Source organism: Podarcis erhardii (assembly GCF_964252035.2).
Source record: "Podarcis erhardii genome assembly, chromosome: 3".
Taxonomy (NCBI): domain Eukaryota; kingdom Metazoa; phylum Chordata; class Lepidosauria; order Squamata; family Lacertidae; genus Podarcis; species Podarcis erhardii.
The window spans coordinates 37,845,207-37,865,213 of record NC_138507.1 but is presented as its reverse complement, the minus strand read 5'-3'; the positions used below and the strand labels follow the sequence as shown (position 1 = coordinate 37,865,213).

At 40.9% G+C, this 20,007-nt stretch overlaps 2 long non-coding RNA genes across 13 annotated transcripts in view; both read left to right on the top strand.

The window, feature by feature from the left end:
- Positions 1 to 20,007, top strand: part of LOC309339338 — a 77,640-nt gene that overhangs the window by 39,370 nt on the left and 18,263 nt on the right. The window lies entirely within an intron of this gene.
- Positions 493 to 5,117, top strand: LOC309339478. The gene is made up of 2 exons (XR_014155395.1): positions 493 to 658; positions 1,944 to 5,117. It is a non-coding gene; the product is annotated as an uncharacterized lncRNA (long non-coding RNA).

The following is a 20,007-nucleotide window of genomic DNA, read 5'->3' as shown; positions in this document are numbered from 1 at the left end:
AATGAGTATAAAACGGGTAGATAACACAGTAGGTATCCTCCAGAATTAGACTATAGCATCCATCAGCCCCAGCCAGCATGGCCAATAATCAGGAATGATGGGAATTGTAGTATAACAATATCTGTGGGGTTGGGGGGCACTATGTTGGGTACTCCAGTATAAAACATGGCAGTAGGTCAATTAACAATACCCAGTACCAACAGCATCTACATTATATGCACCCTAAATCATCCAATCAGCCAACCAAACAAGGCCAAATGTACTGCTGAACAACGAAAAGGCCCACTGTTGTCCTAGATCAGGGTTTCCCAAACTTGGGTCTCCAGCTGTTCTTTGACTACAATTCCCATCACCCCTGACCACTGGTCCTGCTAGCGAGGGATGATGGGAGTTGTAGTCCCAAAACAACTGCCCAAGAGGAGAGGTTCCATCAACAGACATCCTCTTCTCAGCAAAGACCCTTGCCTTGAGCAACCGCTGAGGTATGTTTTGGGCTATTAATAAGTCTATTGTAGAACACCATTTGAGTTCAATGAACTAAACTTCAGTTTTAAAACCAACATAGGGCAAATGATTGTAGGGCAAGCAAGTTCAGCCAGAAGAACAGGAGTTTTCAGCAATATGTCGTGGTGGGAGGAGCCTTCAGCCACAATCCCTGGTATGAGGCAAGTGTGCCCCTCGTCTTTGAAAGAAAGACGCTTGTGCAGTTAACCATGAGGCATAATTGCGTTTCGAAGGAAGATTTTGTTCTGCTCATGAGGCTCTTGTTTCTGCCATGCCTGACAGGAATCACTTCTAGAAGAAAGTGGTATTTTTAGGTTGAGGTATAATGAGATCCTTCCTTGCTTTCGGCATAATTGTTAAGAAATACACATTTTGTGTGTGTGTACAAAATTGGATAGAAGTGCTGACAGGCTGGCGTTCATAGCTGCTGACACAAACTTTCTGAGCATAGGCCATACACATTCTGCTGACACCAACACTCTCCTTGGGAACAGCTGGCAATGCCTGCTGATCCCTTCCCTCAGAGCACATCCCAGCCATTGACTATGTAGATGGTTTTAAAGTATCACCCCTAATTTATTAATTACCTGAGGTAGTGAAAATCTTAAGGCAAAATGTCCCTACATCTCTTAATTGCATTCCTAAGCACTTTCCCCTGCTCTTAACATGCCAACATCACTGTGATGTGGGGAAGAATTACCATGTACAATCCTTCCAGTTAGTGTGGTTGACTCACAATATAGGTTTGTATTGTGACTCTATTTACACATGAGTTATATTCATTGGACTGAATAATTCCATTTAAAAACTGGTCCAATGTTGAAACCTTATGGATGGGGCACAACAGTTCTGGACTTGATTTGGTTGCCTAATATGCAGCAAATGAGAATAAACAAACATGCTGTGATCAAGTGAAGGCCTTTTCAATCAGCCTTGATTTCATGAGATGGGTTTAGAGGTAGAATACAGATTAGTATTAACCTGTCCTTGCCTTAATTTAAGGCCAAACTTATAATTTGCTGTATTATTTTACAATAAATGGAAATTGAGTATTTTGGTTTCCCCCCCTGTGTAGTCCACACTCAGTATAGATCTACTGCATTTAATATTTTATTTTATTTTTATTTTTCCTCTGAAAAGTGCTTCTTGAGAAACTGGTTTCGTTCCAAAAATAAAAACTCATTGCAAATTGATTCTGCGTTACCCTACAGACTGTACATTAGAAAGCAAATGAAAACAGATGTAGGCAGATGTATTCACACCTGCTCAATGACATGGATGGGCATATACCAAGATCACAACCGCAATGTCCTTCATTCACTAGGGACATGTGCAGGGAGGAAAAAAGGCATAGATGTTCAAATGCATATCAAGTAGCCATACCTACCCACCCAGTGGAGCTGAAATGGATGTGCTCTCTCTCTCTATGTATTATCCAGGTGCTTTTTGTTTACCAAAAGAAAATTGTAAATGGCTGAAGTTTGAGGACCCTACTTACTATTCTGCAGAGGACAATGTCCTAGAACGACTACATTATAGGTCTACTTCCCTGTAAATTTTGCCATGAAAAATGCACCTGGGGTGTAATTTCTTCCCTAAAGGTCTGGGTTAGTGTTAATCCCAAAGTAAAATACTGCTTTAAAACGTTACTATACTTGTATCTTGCTGAAGTTTTTTTTAATACACACACACACATACAGCCTTCAATTTCATTCATGAAGGTACCATACCTTTTCCTCAATGTTTGCTCCCTTGAGTCGAATGAGATTGATTCTTCTCACCTTGCGTTGAGCAATACTTTTAAGTAATGGTAACTGCAGGGATTTGGTTTCTATTCCCCAATATTAAGAACATGTATAATACTATAAAATATGGCCAGTAGGTCAAACATCAGCTTGTGAACTATTCAATAAAATTGTAATTTATTTCAATATTCTTAAGGAAAAGTAAATGAGAGTTCCCTGTTCCAGACAAATTCCCAGACATTAATGCTTCCTCTACCCATGGGCCCTGATATATTTCCCCCTCAGCAATGGGAGCCCTCCTTGTGAAACACTTCCTATACAGAAGCTCACTGGGCCCACTTAATCACCTTTCACAGCTTGGCAAAAACCTGACTGCTTGGATGTATTTGACTGCCGTGTCTATTAATTTTTAATCTTTGCTATTTATGTTTTGGGAGGGAGCTAGCTATGGGTTGTATCTTAAGTTCTCCTCAAAGTTGACCAACATGAGTCCATTAATTTTAATGGGTCTTCTCTGAGTCGAATGTTTGTTGGCGGGGGGGGGGGGCGAGCCCCTGCGCCAATCTTGAAGGGGTCAGAGGAGGCTGAGTGCGAGAGAGAAGGAGCTGCCTAGCCATTGAAGCTGCACCGTGCTGGGCTGTGCACTCAGCTTCCTCCCAAACAATGTGCATGTGCTGTGGCCTGACTTCACTGCCAGCCCCCTGCCTGCAAACATGCCTAGACCGCCTTGGTCTGCGCTGTCACCCACCCGCAAGTGTGCCCAGGCCACCTTGGTGGGCTGCATCATTGGGAGGAAGCTTCTTTCAACTGGTTGGTTGTTGTTTTTTTGGTCACTGGTCAAGTGTTTTGAGAAATAAAAGGCTGCAAAAGACTTCCAGTGATAGGCTGGAATCACTAAAAGGTCTACTCTTACACAACATGGACCCTTAGGCCTGTGAGGGGAAGGTGAAGCAGCAAGGCATGAGGAATTATGGGTAGCGGTAGCAACTGGGAAGGCAGCTACAGAAGGGCTCTCATAATTCGTGCAGACTTCAGTGCTAAAGTAGGACGGAATTAGTACTGATTTAGAGTAGGGCAGTGTAAATGTGGTGACTGATTGGAGTTATTGTTTCTTTCAAGGTGGCCTGTAAGCATACACAGTTACTGCCATAATGAAATTATCCTAATGAAGGCATTGGATCACTTTTACTACTGGATTATCTATTTTATACGTACAGCTGGGATGTATTACCCTGAGTGGAGAGGAGACATTTGTTAAATTGATTCGGCAGACTCATTTTATGTATTCTTAGTATAAGAGCTTCAGCTCTGATTAATAGGCCACGTGCAGTTGCCATCTTAAGTTTCAATACCAAATAATTTGTGACGCTGCTTATTCAATGAGGGAAGTTTTCAAAATGCCACCTGCTATGTTCCTTTAAGCCTTTCAATGGCAAGCTATTCTGAAGCACTCTAAAATGAAAATGTATTTACTTTCCCCATGCAAATCTGAGAATGAGGCACTTATTCCCCCCTCCCCCATTTTGTTCACTCAGCTTCTGTTTGCATGTGTTGCAGATATAAGTTTGTGCTGGCTCTTATCAAATTAGGCTGAGATCTGGACTAACCCATCAGATTGATCCTCTTTGCCAACAACCTTTATATTTTAACATGGCAAAAAATAATAATAATAAATAATATAGCATATTATTTTAAATACACACACAACTGTTTGTGGGCTATTTAATCCAGATTTTTAACAAATTGTCTGGAGTCTGTACCCTAGTATAACTATCACAAGATTGCTGAGCTTTCTACAGAACCTTTTCATATGGATTATTCATAAGAAAGAAGGCATAGATGTTTGCAGCCATCTCTTCTGGCCCTTTATTCTTCAGGTGGCATCTTGTCTTCAAGTCTGATGTTTCTGCTATTAAAATACCAGGCTAGTGCACAGTAAGGCCACTCATTCATGATTGAGCACCATGTGGGGTGGGGAGGAGTCACTGTTGAGGAAGCATGCATGAGAAGATTGTGATGTAAGGGTATCTTCACATACAAGTGATAAATTTTCTGTTGCTTCCTCCAGTAGCTGTAAATCTGCATTGGCCAGAATGCTCATTTACATTACAAATGCCCACTCCTCAGCTTTTCTCTTTAGCAGAGGTTAACAATACTAGTATCTCAAAAGTGACTTGGAGTCTTGCGTGTGGAAACAGGTAACTGGTGCCATCCCAGAACGCCTGCAGCACTATCATTTTTTGCATTTTTGTGAAGGATTTTACTTATTGTATGTAAGCTACTCTGGGAGACAATCTTACCTGAAATACATGGTACAAGTATGATCTTAAGTACATATGTATCTAATAAAGCAAAGTTAAGGGGGTGTTGAATTAAAACAAAGTTTATGGAGGTGGTACTGTTCTTCAGAAAATAACTACTTTTCAGAGAATCAAAACTGCTAAATTGCTTCAATTCAATGCATGTGCTCCTATAACTGCACACAAATGAAATAATGTTTGCTTAGTAGGGGAAGAGACTTAGCTCCAGGCAACCTTGTGTACACGGAGAAATCAAGTCCCTCACTTGTTACATTTTGATAGATTTAATCATTCATCTTTAGAAATAGCGATAGAAGCATGTGGAGACTTGACAAAGTTTGCTGGTGGCTCAAATCAATGCCAATGTCTGTGGCAAAATAGATTCAACGTCCACTTGTTAGAGTATCTGTTTTTGTAGAAATTGTGCAGAAGTGAAGGGAGCTGGGAGGGGTGGCATGCTGTGCTTCGAAACCTGCGCTGAGAGCGAAGGAAGGCCTGTGAAGAAAAAAATCAAAGTGTCATGGAGATGCTAATCCCAAGTACACCAAAAGCAAGTTTTGCTTAGGTTTTTTAAAAAAAATAAAATAAAAATGCATCTGTAGTCACTTTACATATGTTGCGTGCCATCCCAATCTCCAAGCGGTGGAAGATTCCAAGTGTTCCAGACATGCTTACCCAGGATCCATGTTTCCTTTTGGAAATGAGGCACAGCAGAGACTGTGGTATCTTTAGGATATATGGTTTCTTTACAGACATGCATATAACCTGGCCTGCAATGGAGGGCATCACAGCAACAACACTCCAGTAGGGTCTTGCTTCTCCCATAGGTACAGCTCTGGATTCAAACCTGCATCAGCCATGGCTCTGACCCTCTCCTCAGCTTGCCGCCTTTAATGGACTGCCACCTTTTCCCTCCCAGCCACATTCCAGCCAACTCTAAACTCTGAATACTGACTTTTGTTCTTCTAATTAACTCTGAGCAGAGGGAGAGGTTCCACCCACTTGCTGTCTGGTAAAGATGTTGCCTTCTTAAGGGGTCATTACCTTCCCTTTCTTAATGGCTCGTCTCCCAGGCAATTCAATAGAATCTGTGCTGAATCCAGGTATTAGAAGGGAGATGCAGGCATTCAGGCTACCACCCACAAAACCCCTCATAACACTTAATAATAACTTGAGAACAAGAAACAGTTACACACATGAATAGAAAGAGGCTGGAGTTTACACAGTTAAGCCAGACACTGGGTTACAGACATTAAAAACGCACTGTTGGGCATTTTCCAAAGTCCCTCCAGAAAGAAGCGTGGTGTCCTGGCTCCCTGGGATGAGACACACAAACTCAGATGCTGATGATTTTCAAAAGCTTTAATGCTCAAATCCATACAATGCATATGCAAATCACCAGTCAAAGACACAACAGGCAGTATTCATCAAGGAACACTAAGGAAGCTGGCCACAGCTATTGCCATAGTTGCTCCCAAACATCATTCTCTACTGCTTTATTTCAACAGAAAACAATTGTCTTTCTAAGCTTCCATTACATCTGTAAAGTGACATTCAGGAAAGCTGAACTGTCAAATGAATATTGTCTCCCCTGTGTGGTTAAGTTGTCGTCTGCCTGCTGGGATGAATTTGCCAACTGCTTTTGTGGAGAGAAATCACTTGTAGTCAGTTCTAGTTCATCAGCACAGCACGGGAGTATAAGAGGCTAAACTTCCTCCTGCCTATTTAGATCAATTTCAGTCTATATTGCTCACCAATGTAAAGAGTGAGCATTACTCTTGCATCGTTGCTAGCGGGAAGATCACAGAAAGTGATGAAGGTCATTTGCTGGTCACAGTCACAATGTGACTTTAGGACCTGGATGTAGACAAGGCCAATGTAAGGATGACTGGCAGGTCCTTGTGCTAACATTGACCAAATTAAGCCTTTATTGATTATGCAGTCCTGTTGTGCTTGTAACAGCAAGTTGCGGAGATAGCCCCGAGTGCTTTCCCCCAACACCCACCTTTTGTTTCTCTTCTAGACCTAGAAATAAAGCCATCACACATCCTGAAATGTGCAGCAGATTGCTATGTGCTTGAATTGACTGCTCTTGACACATTTAAAGACTCGCCTGTCACTGTAGGAACAATCCCCTGGAAAGGGGTGACTCACATTAAACTGGTTCTTCAGCATCTGCACAGTCTCCACAGCGGCCTGATTTGCACAAAACGCTAAACCATTGTTTAAAATTAAACTATGGCTTAGCCAGAACTCATCAGAAGTCCCCAACACACTCCCTCCCTGCTTCTTCCTATGCTGCAGAGGAGGAAACAAACGATAGGCTAGTTTGCAGGCTACCTCGTTTGTTTCCTCCTGCAATGCAAAGGGAGGAGTGGGGTGGAGAGCTCTGTGGTTTCCCTTGTTGCGGCGTATATACTAAGCTTGCTATGTGCTCAGTTTAAATCATAATTTAATTTTCACTGGTTTTAATGTGGTGTGTGACTGTTGCCTCTCTCCCGTCGTATTCTCTTAGATTTGCTGAAAACATCTCAACTCTTTGACAAGCCCAGAGAGCAGGGATACGCAGAGAGGAATTGTTTGTGAATCCTCTGCAGCTAAGGTAGCATCCCTTCCTTCAAAACACACTCAAGCTTATTTTTTTGGTTTGTTTGTTGTACTAGATGCATTGCATGATCACTTTAGTAGCACTCTTATCTGAGGTTGGATTTAAGCCGCCAAGTAAAAAGCAGAATTCTGAAATACATTCCTTTTGATTTTTCATTTTTCATTTGTGTTGGCAGTTTAACTCATGCTGAGTCCTAGGGATGGGGCAAGATACATATTGCAAACTATAGGAAGGATAAACTAGAACTAATATAAAATGAAATGCAGACTTTTAGGATTCTTACTGAATTGTTAGTTAGCATAACAAAGCATAGCCAATAAAGCATACTCAGCTGGAGGAATAAGAACTTTAAAAAATAATAATTCTCAAGACTTTAATATTTTTGCTAGGACACATTTCAATTTTCTTTTCCCAATATTTCTTTTCTAGCTCTTATTTCTTTTCCCTCTCTCATCCCATACTATTGTTGCACAGTGAGGAAAAAAATTAATTTGTTCAGGTTGTTGTGCAGGGGAAGCTGAGAACACATAGTGAAAAATCTATCTCAGTATTTCCACATAGTGTTTTCTGAGTTACACAACACTCCCCCAACCACCATGCTCAAGATGTTTAAAATGGCCTCTCTCTCTTTCCCCCCCAAAGAAATGTCTAGAAAGTTGTTGGGCTATCAAATGTAGATTTTATTTGCGGAAGATTGATTTTCTTTCAATTACTCGCTCTCAAAAGTGTTTTGCACTGGGTACCTCTGTATATAAGTACAATGGTATCTCAGGTTACAGACGCTTCAGGTTACGCGTTTTCAGGTTGCGGATCGTGTTAAACCCAGAAGTACCAGAAAGGGTTACTTCTGGATTTCGCCGCTTGCACATGTGCAGAAGCGCTAAATCACGTCACGTGCGTGTGCAGACACGGTGCTGCAGGTTACAAATGCTGCGGGTTGTGGACGTGCCTCTGTCACGGATTATGTCTGCAACCTGAGGTTCCACTGTAGTATGCAGAGCCTGTGTCACAAATAAATATAGCAGTCAGGAAGAAAGCACTTGAGTGAGAAGTAATGGCTGCAGCCTTAGTCATGAACTCACAGTAATGTACATAACCTCTTGCAGGTCAGGGGTGGGAAACCAGTTTTCTCCAGATGTTGTTGAACCACAGCTCACATTAGTCCCAGTTGTCCCAATTAACATCTGGAAGGTCACACGTCACGTCCCCCCTCTGCTGTGGAATTCACAATTAGCGTGTATGTGTGTTCTGCAAAAAAAATACATGTTAGTTAGTGTGAAATAGTAGTTGGGCGACGAAATAGTAGTTGTTTGACAAAAACTGAAAGATGCTTTTTCAGCTATGAAGCTCAATGTATTTCACCTTGAGCCATCCACTGTCAGCCTAATCCCACCTCACAGAGTTTATTATGAGCTCAACCGGGGGTAGAGAAAAGAACCTCATATGCTGTCTAGAGGTCCTTGGAGGTAGGATGAATAAAACTGCAATAACTCCAATAAATAGCATAGCAACAAGAAATTCTTGCCCTTGTGTTGTTACAGATGTGGCATTGTCCACTGACGTAGGTGGCTTTAAAAGTGGATTTAATAAATACATGGAGGTAGACATCTGACTTTCATGTAGAGCCTTAAAATGCAACTCATTAAAGCATAGCAAACAACTGTGTAGCCAGCATAATTTACGCCAAGGTACATTATGCTGGCATAACATAGAGGGAAGTCTGCCCCTGCCCTGTGCCACCTCACCGCTCCCTCACAATACTCCTTTTGAAAAGGAACTTAACCCATCTGAGCTAGGATTTATGCCAGGGTATCTCTAGCTGAGCTGGGATGACAGACTTCAGTCGACATAGTCCCACCTGAACCCAGGCTGGAGCTCTGCCTGTTCCAATGTCTGCTCATCCTGGCAGATCTTCGGTTTGGATTCCTCCCTAAATTGTTGAAATGTTATTGTTTGCTGAAGTAACTCTTTGTAAAACAGCAAGTAATGGTATTCCGACGATTCCAAATCAATTTAATTTAGAAAATGATGGGAGCTCTTACTTGGGAACTGGTGTCTAAAGGGAAAAAGCATCATTACATGAAAGAACTACAATGCCATTTAACTGAAGTTTCATATTTTCTTGATTGTTAGAAATATAAAATATGCTTTATAAACTAATGCTCAAGGCATTGCTTAAAAAATCAAGTGCTAGCAGGAAAACCACATCAAGGATATAATTTAAATACACAGGCAGTTTAAAAGCATACTACTCAACTCCCTCTTGCTTAGCATTGGCTGCTAAACAGTTTCATAAGCATAAGCAAGCTTTTTTGGGGGGGTAGTAGTAGTAGTAAATGTGATAGAAATGCAACTGAATGTGATTTTTTTGTGTGTTCATGGATAAATGGTAGTAGTAATGGTATTCAATTATTATTATATTACGACAAAGTATTAATAAAACCATCAGCAAATTATTAATTGAATTATATACATAATACTTAAGGTGGCAATTTTATTCCAATTCCATAGCGTGCCTAAGGTAGGTCTGCTTTGCTACCTCTCTGTGCGGTGGGCAACACTGAGGAGCTGAAATGCAGAGCAAATTTTGTCTTCCTAATGGAAGCTTCACAGACTGTGCAACTAAGCTGTCTGTGAAGTGACATGTTTGGGCACTAGAGCAAGTAGCCTCCGAGTGCGTCTGCTCCATAAGATAGCATATTGCGTAACATTTGAAAGGGGAGGCTTATATCCCAAGCCTATATTTGCAGTTTAGAACTGAGGTTGTTGTCTGTTCCACCCCAACAGCTTGTCGGTATCTGTGGCATGGTCCTGTGATCCAATAAAACCACACAGGGTTTCCAAAATACAGAGTGACAGTGTAGAGGAAATAGGCACAGTGTAGTGCACAACAGTGGAAAATAGAAAGCTTAACCATTTGATGTTCACGTACCATCAGCTGTATACTCCAAAGACAGCATGGGCGGGGGCGGGGAAGCCCTAATAACCAAACCTGCACATCAGAGGAGACATAGCATCCACAAAAATTATTATGTGCAAGAGTCTAGGATAACTTGCTTCAGAAATTGGCAGGATTACTGTGTGACCGATCCATGCTTCCTTGCACCTCCAGTTGTTGAGTAGTTAGAAATGCCTGCTGTTCCTTCTGGTTTCCTGGAGGTTCTGTATGTTCACTTTGCATCTGCTTTGAACACAGCTCAGGGCCAATTTACATTCCCTTGAGTTAACCTTGCAGGCCTGCTTCACACACATACATTGATATCCTATGCTGTTGTAGACAATACGTGTGAGTATTTATGCTTATATCCCATCTCTCCTCCAGAGCTCAAATTGTTGTCCACAGCTCTGACATATTATGAGAGGGCGGTATGTACTTTTATAGATAAGTAGTTACAAGTAGGTAGCCATGTTGGTCTGCCATAGTCGAAACAATAAAAAAAATCCCTTCCAGTAGCACCTTAGAGACCAACTAAGTTTGTTATTGGTATGAGCTTTTGTGTGCATGCACCCTTCTTCAGATACAGTGGTACTTCGGGTTAAGAACTTAATTCGTTCTGGAGGTCCATTCTTAAGCTGAAACTGTTCTTAACCTGAGGTACCACTTTAGCTAATGGGGCCTCCCGCTGCCGCCGCACTGCCGCCATGCAATTTCTGTTCTCATACTGAAACAAAGTTCTTAACCCGAGGTACTATTTCTGGGTTAGTGGAGTCTGTAACTGAAGCGTCTGTAACCCGAGGTACCACTGTACACTGAAACAGAAGTCAGCAGACCCTTATATATAGTGAGAGGGTGGGGAGGGGTATTACTCAGAAGGGTGGTGGGAATGGGTGATTTGCTGATAGGTGTGGTAAACCTGTTGACAACTATTAACGACTGCAATTGGTCTTAACGGGAAAAAGCAAGTGGTGAGATGGCTAAAAATAGCTTATCATGTATAGATAAGTAGTCCATCTGATGCTGTATTATGCTTATGGCCAGGAAACCTTGCCCCTACTGTCATTGGAAAAGGACTGCAGCTCAGTGGCAGGCCATCTGCTCTGCATGCAGAAGGTTCCAGATTCAATCTCTGGCATCTCCAGGTAGGGCTTTGAGAAGGGCTTCTCTCTGAAACCCTGAAGATCCACTGCCAGCCTGAAGAGTTAGATGGATCAATGGTCTGACACACTGATAAGGCAGTGTCCTGTTTTCCTGTGGAGGACAGTATAAAGGAGAAGGAAACAATGTTTGGGATAAGGTCCAGTAGAAGGAAGTGGGAGCTCAGGCAGGGGGGAAAAGGTAAACAGTGTGTGAGGGTTAGGATCAGGTGGGAAAGAGAAATGGAAACTGGAGTAGGGAGAGAGCACTCTCTCACTGATGCATTGATTGGACACCTTGCAATATGTCGGCCAAAACCTGCTTTCCCTAATTATATTGTGTTTTGAGTGAAATTCTGCTGATTAAAACATTCATCTCCACCGTCTGTTTTGAAGTGGGCAGAATTGTTCTGGAAGTGCTGATAGGAGCCATTCCTACATTTGTCTGCAGCTTTTAATCATTTTAACAAACAGAAGTTGTGCCGGACTTCAAATATATTTAGAATGTTCCCAAGTATACTTGGCAAATGCTAAGTAGAGGAAAATATTTACTAAAACCTGGCAGTCATCAAAGACAACAGATTGAGCATTTTAGCTTTAAAAGGATGAAACAACCCAAAAGTGCTGTATGTGTGATTCTACCTAGTAAGCACACTTAAAAAGAGTTCCTGAATGGAGTGGGATGGTATACATCAGTATAAGGACATTTTTCCACACATTGAGGGTAGAGGAGAGGCAATAACGATATTTTGAGCAAGTATTCTTAGGTTTGAGTATATATCTCACGGCATTCAATGGGCCTTGCTTTGTGGGTGGATGGGGAAGAAAGTAATATGAGGAAATTAGCAATCACCCTGCAACACCATTGTATGTGGAGGAGGAACAGACAGACCCGCCTTTGAGACTTGCCAGTCCAAGGGAACGAAGTCAACCTCTCTAGGACATATTATCTTATTAACAATACTTTATTGCATTTTTACTCTTGCATTAATTGTATATTTGTAATGTGGTTTTAGCTATAAACCAGTTGAGAGGTGTGTGTGTGTGTGTGTGTGTGTGTGTGTGTGTGTGTGTGTACTGTCTACTGTCTGTCTACTGTATACTGTATATATAAGCACAGAAGAAGCCTTATATAAAGGCTGGGCAGTTTGAGACCTATACTATTGCTTATAGCTCTCTCAACTACTTGAAAAGGTTGGCTGTGAGAAACGGGGCAGATCTCAGGCTAAGCATCCTTATGGAGTACCAGTAGTTTGTAGGATGGTGATGTTGCAGCCATTAAAAAGAATGTGGTGCCCACATCTCACTGCAGATAAGGTGCTCTGCTGATCCTGTGTGGAAAGCTCCCTTACACTAAATCAGACATTGGTCTATCTAGCTCAGTCATGCCTATATTGACTGGCTATGGCTCTCCAAGGTTTCACATAGGGTACATTCCCATCCCTGGTCTGGATATGCTGGGGAACTGAACCCAGGACCTTGTGCGTGCAAAGCAGTTGCTCTGCCACTGAGCCACAGGATTTATATATCGGGTGTAAGGACAAGTAAAGCTGCAGTTCTGAGCAAACTTAACATGGAAGCAAGCTCCTTAGGTCTAAATGGGACTTCCTACTACGAAAACATTTTTAATATCAGATTTTCTGTGTCTTTTGTAGCTTCTGTACTTCATCTGGTTGATCCCTCTTGCGTTCTAGGATGTTATTAATGGCAGTAAAATAGTAGATATTTACGTGGTGAGGCAGAGGCTACGAGGAAAACATTTCTCCTAAGTGTATCTACTCAATGGATAAATTGCATGTTTCATGTTAGCATCAGCTGCAAAGTTAGAATGTTATAAACAGCTAAACAGCCTTTTCGAAGAGGTATCGTCAGGCTTCAGGGCCAGCTTCCTTCTCACTTTGACCGTAGATAAGCAGTGCAAGATAAAGCAGTCTCTTACCAGCAACAGAAATGTTTAATGAACGCAGCAAAAGAACAAAAGACCATTCTCGCAGTGCAGGTGCTCCCAGTTAAGTTTCTCCCACTTCCCTCTAGTCACTTCCATCTTCGTCCCCTATTTACCCGATCTCTCAACCAATTAGCCTTCTGTGAAGTTACCTTATCCAATCTCCTAGCCCTGAGACTAAGAGGCTGTATACCTTCCAGTGAGGGAGAATCGGTTAACTCTCTCTCCTCCCGTTCTGCCTCTTCTTGTTGTTCACCTCCCAATTCTGCCCAACTCCTGTCCTCTGAACTGTGTCCCTCAGCAAACCATTGTTCCAGGTCAATACTACTCTCTTGCTCCTGTGGAGCCCCAGGATCAGGGGGAGAGGGGGACGCCCACCACTCCTCACCAGAGTAGTACTCCCCAGCCTGATCTCTGACAGATGTTGGGTTACTGACGGTTTCTAAAACCGGCAGATATTAAGATTTTTGGCATAAAGGTTTTTTCGTTATGCAGAAAAAGAAAAAAGGAGACCTTTACCTGTCACCCTTTATTATCTCGGTACTGAGCAAGCTCTCTCTTTAACTTTCAGAACTGTCACAGGCTGAAGGACTTTGACACGAGCAGATAGGTTAGGTGCTGAACCAAGCACCCAGGCATATATGTCTTTCATTGCCTACTAAGAGGAAATCACTGATTCAAGCTTAGATCACCCACATTCTTCAACTGAGTTTAATTTCACACCATTCAGCAGAGATCAAGGCATTAGAAACTGGAAGCAGAGGCTACAGCTGAACACCAGTAGATGGCTATGGCCTTCATGTCTCACCTGTGATTTTCCCCAGAGGCATCTTGTTGTCAACAGAATGCTAGATTAGGGCAACATCCTTTGCACACTTACTAGGAAGTAAACACAGTTGAAGGCAATGGAATAAACATGCTTGTGCTACACCTGATATTTGGTCTTATTATTATTATTATTATTATTATTATTCATGCAGGGGGGAAAGTTGGGAAAAACTCAGACCATTCAGTCACTTAAAAGGTCTGCTTTAAAAGAAGAGGGGAGATGAAATGTTCACCTAACAGTAGCATGCAGCAAAATAGGGGACTTCTGAGATTTGCACTCTAGCCAAGGTAAGGGGAATGTTAATTGTTGCAGGTGAAAAGGATTAAAAACAAACAAACCTTTATGCAGCCAGAATTTACCAGAATTCACTTACTTTGCTAATACAGTTGAAAATAGCTGTGGCATGTCAAAAAGAATGCAGTTTAAAAACACTTGACACTTCTGAGTAAAAAGCACATGCATATATCTATTGTAGCAGGCAGTCCCGTCCCCCCACCCCCCGCCCATTCTTCACACTTTGGCATTCCAGCTGGTTAAGGGAATATTCAGTATAAGAGCTTAAGAGAGGACTGCTGGCTAATTTTAGCACGTTGAGTAGGAAATTCCAGTGGTTTTACTATAATGTTCTCCCAAGAGGAACAAGGAAAACCCCACTTGCTTCTCTGATCAGCTGCAAAAAGTACAGCCAACATCCCAATTGTAGATTCCAAGTTATGTCTTTTTATTACATTTCTTCAAACTCTTCTCCTCTTATTAAAGAATAAGCTCAATCGTTTATCCCAGCTGTATTTATTCTGCCAGTTTAGTCCCATTTCCTCAAAAGCAGCTTTGGAAATGAACTGCAGAAGTCCAGTACTACACATCTGCACTGCTTGAACATCTACTGCATTGCGGTAAACATAGTTAATACAAAACAAGCTTTATTAGAAACCTTGGTGCACACAAGAGTTGCCACTTGAAAAGTTTTTCATATTTTACTTCATAAACCATTGCTTTTTAATAATTCATTTGTGTCATTTGGCAGAAGACTTCCATGCAATCATAGAAACATGTCTTTTACAATACCTTTCAAATCCAGAAACTGGTTACAACTTCCACCACGTACATATGGTAAATGGTTCTAACAAGCGTGCCCAGAATCCTTCCATTTTGTACTGCAAAAGAACACCAAGTTCAGCACAGCCCACCCATCTGACATGACAGTGATGTTTTCAAATTGCAAATAATGTCCCCCCACACTAAATATGTTTAAAGAAAAATTGGATTAAGAAAAACACACTTTAGTTCTTTCCAAGGCTTATCTACCCATCTGTTGCTGAATTTTCAGAATACCTGCCCTCTTTGAGTATTCCTTGTGTGAAAGGGTTTGTTGGGGTGCTTTTCCTATGCATGGAGGCCTTGTGGGGTACAAAACTCTTGACTGTCCCACTGCCCTTTCACCACACTCAGTGTACATGATGCTAAAATGCAACTATAGAAATACTTGCTTGTGATTAAATGTTTCTCAATGATTAGTGTGCAGGAACAGATTTCTTTGCCTACGTCTGCCCACCACACATATGCAGGAGGCTGCTGCAAGTTCCCAGGTGGTGGTGGTATCTCCTCATCCAATAGACTATAGAACATGTGCAACAAACCTGCACCACATGCATACTGCCAAATAAACTATCTAATGGTTTGTACATGATGCAGGCTGCCTACCCATGTGCTTCTCTATTCAGGGCTTATCCACACTTCCTCTTGTTCTGCTGCTTTCAGGGAAAACACTCTTTAGCGTTCAATTGCAGAAGATAGAAATTCATTTTCCCCTCAACTGCCATTTGTTCTGATCTGCCTCTAAAGGGCGGATTTCCCCTTGGAAAGGAGCAGGGCAAGGTGAAAAACGCTCAGACCCATGCGTAGAAATTGTGGCTCAAGCAGAAGACCCCTTGGACCCATGCTTTCTAGGTATGGCACAAATGGAAGTGTGTATTGGTGCCACCAGTTCTGATAGCTGCCAATCATTTGTTTGGCAGGGGAAGAGTGATCCCCATCCACAATCAGCATGTGCACGGTTTGCTACTGTGCAAGAGCAGGGCCACTGTCTTCCATGTAATTAAAATTAATTTCCTAGTGCTTTCTTGTATTTCTTTTTCTTTAGATGCGCTTTGAGTTATGAAACACAAAATAATGGTTTCTACTATGCTTATTCAAAACTGTTCAGAAATAATTTAGTTCCCAGAGCAGTAAGCTAACTTCTTCATTTTTTTTCAAAGATACATGCAGAAACACACATACATACTTGACATAGATTTATCTTACTGCACAATATATATATATATATATATATATATATATATTTTCCTTCAGGGAAATAGAACCTTACAGAAATAATGCAGTTTATGCTAAAGGGCTGTGTTGAGCAAGATACTGGCAGCAGCACTGCTGCACCTTTTGTGTGCTTCAGCAAGTATGCAATGACATGTCAAATTGACTGATTAGGTAATACGTCGCCAATTTACATTATGCAAGTTTACCAGACAGGTATATAGGAGAAACAGTGACCCACCATTGGGAACAAATCTGTCAGGAGTAGAAAACAAACCCTGACAAAGATTTATTGCACAAAGGCAGGAAAGGAAAATACTGGGCGTGGAGGAAGCAAAGGAACTGGAGGGAAGGCTAACTTTAGAATGGGAAGGAGCCATGTCATGAACCTTCCTGTGAACTTTTCCTCTTCGCAAAGGTTACCAAAAGTGGCGTGGGATCCAGTCCTGTGCCATCGGCTTGAGTGAAACTTTGGTAATGTGTTAACTGAGCCCTCAGGGAGGGCCTCCTTCTTGTGTATGTGTTGCTTGCACTAGTGATGTGTCCCTTAGTAAACCCAGTGCACTTTAAAGTCTATACAAATGTAAAAACAAATTCAGCAGGAATGCAGTATATTTTATTTATATATACTGCACTCAAGGTTGTGTGCATGAATCTTTCTTTCGGGTTTGTTATGTACTGAAGTTCTCACCCTGGGCCAGCAGGGGGATACTGTAGATAGTTATGCAAATGAAGGATCGAAAAGTGACGTTCAGTGATTGGATAGCTTTGTATGCAAATGAAGGATCGAAAAGTGACGTTCAGTGATTGGATAGTTTTAGAATGTTGCAACAGTTACAATTGTTCTGTAGCTCTATATAAGCAGGCTGACTGAGCTCCTCGGTTAGTTCTGTTCCAGCTTACAAAATAAAGAGCTGCTTTGGAGAAATCGCTGTGTTGTCTGCTATGTCAACCCACAACTTAACAGGGTTCACTCTTTTATCTGCACAAGCCTGTGAGTTGGGCTGAGAGACAGTGACTGGCCCACTGAGCTTCATGGCTAAGTAGGGATTTGAGTCTGGGTTGCCATACTCAGACACTGTAGTCTAGCTGCTGTACCACACTGGTGCTTCTCGTATTGCCCACAAACTTCAAAACGGCTCAGGCATACCTGCTCCCCTCTACACATTCTGAACACAGCCAAGGGGGTTTCAAGATGTGAGTGGAGAATGAACAATTTGAGGCCAAAGTTGCTACCAGGTAGTTTCCCACTTGAAACGTGCTGGGATAAAAGTTTTATGAAAACATCCCCACAGACTTAGTTCACAGTTTAGTTACAATGTGCTGAATATCACTAGAAAACGATCAATTTTCAGGATGAAATGTCTTGCCATTTTTATCATGCAAAACCACAATATCTTCTTGCCACTTCTTAAAAGCTGGTGTATTTCTGAAGACAATGCCAAAGACTTATTTTGATATATAATGCTCTAGATGTTAACGTCAGCTACCAAATCCTTTCTCTAGGTCTCACTATCCTATGGGAAAAGGTAAAAGGATAGGAGTTTTTTTATGCTCAAGGGCTCCATCTTTAGTATTCTCTCTTATAAAAGGTGAGACAAATAAAGGCCTTCCTCGTTTGCTATGCTGTTTTAAGTGTTGGACGAGGTTTCATAACTAGCACTTAATTTATTACATGGATGTTTTCCTGTATTTTTAAACTTGTCATTGTAAGCTGCTATGGGGATATTGCTTTAGAGTGGTTTATAAATATTCTACAGAAAATTAATTTAAAAATTCACAAGGTGATTTTGGGCCATGCTGCATTGGGAGTTTTATAACTGGAATTCTCAATTAAATTTTGTTCTTTGGGATCAGAGTGACAGTACATGGAGGTTAACTCTTTGCTCTGAACACATTCTTAACTTTAAAATCTCCTCTCCCTAAAGTAGAAAAATAAACCCGACTACTAATTCTATACTGGGGTTTTGAGATGGAAACCACCTTTGTTCTCTGCTCAGCTTCCTTAATTTGTACATTTGCGTTTTAGTGATAATCTTTATTATAAATTTAGATACATTAAAAGTAGAACAGAACAGAATAGAATAGAAGTAGTTTCCTTTATATAATGTCATTTTTGGTACTTTCTAAGACATAGATTATCAGTTTCTATCTGGGGAAAGATAATTTACTGGATATTTTCAAACTGAATAAGAATTAGACATGCTTTCAGTTTGTACAAAATAAAGTGATTTTTATAAAATGGGTAAATCATACAATTTTATCACAAAGATGTGAATATAGAACTTGTCATTAATAGACAAAGGAAACATATTCTATATGTTAATGTAGAAATGCTAACTCAGGGCTATTTTCTTCTCCTTATCAAACCAAGACCAGTGTCAGACTCAAAAGAATAAAATAAAACTTGTCCATTTACTCAACAGTTCCCATTTTCCATTTATCTTTATTACACTTACCTTACTGGATCATGTTTTACAATTAAGAAGGAACTCTTAAAATGTTAACTGTGACTCTATGTAACTAAATATAGAGTAATAAATGACAGAATTATTTAAAGCAGACTACATTTAGAGTTATAAAACACTATAATCAAATTCTTACACTAAAATATAGATTCTCACACTAAAATATATATTTAGTGTGTTGTACATGAACAGGAATGAGCATGGTTGGATGGAGGTGTTCAGAAGCTTCTGAAACCAATTTGAAGACGGCTTATTTAAAACTAAGCATAGTTTGCCCAGCTCATGTACACCATGTTAAACCATAGTTTACTGTGACATGCAAACACAGCCAGTGTATGAGTGTCTAATAAATAGGTCTAATGTACAGTATTACTTGATTTTATTCAAAATATTTTCCAAGCACAGGTTTCTTCACAAGTGCAATTTGTAGTAATGGGACACATTATGTTTGTTGTTGTTGTTGTTGTTGTTCATTTTTTTAAAAAAGAATTGCTTCCTCAACTTTAGGGACTACCACCTAAGACAGATAACACTGGCATTGGTGTTTATTTTGCCCTGAATATATATGGGTTGTTAAGTAGGTGATAATATGAGATATGTCCTGAAGATGAGTAGTATGAAGGTTGGTTGTCAGACATGAAGTTACCTGCTGCAGTCAGTCATCATTACTCCATTCAATTAGCACTGCATGGAGAGAACAAGGCTATCCATGCCATGTGCCATGTCTGTGGAAGAGAAGCCTGCCCAGTGCATGAAGGCTGGAATACCCGATAGCTGGAACCCTTAAGGTTATAGACACTTCCATCACAGCAGTCATGGAAATGAAATCCCAAGTCCGGTAAGTGTCCGTATATAAATTTCTGCAAACTGCAAATACAGATTCCTCTCTCGGGTAATTAGATATTGCAAGCTGCCTTGTTTGTTAAATGCTGTACTGGGTATATGTGCATCTAATTATGCAAAATGTGTTGTTTTTTTAAAAAGTTGTGGACTTCACATACTGTTGAATTCAAGATCAGGGAAGGAAGTCTGTCTCTGCAAATTATACTGCAGTTTCTCTATCCTTTGAAAATTAGAGATGCAGTGTCGAATACAGCACTAGAATGTGCATGTACAGAAAGGTATCTTCATGCTTTGTGTAGTTTCAACTACCCTCCTGTGGAACTGACATCAAACCAAAGTCTGGAGAGCTGTGTAATAAAACCCCTTATAAATGCATTTGGAATA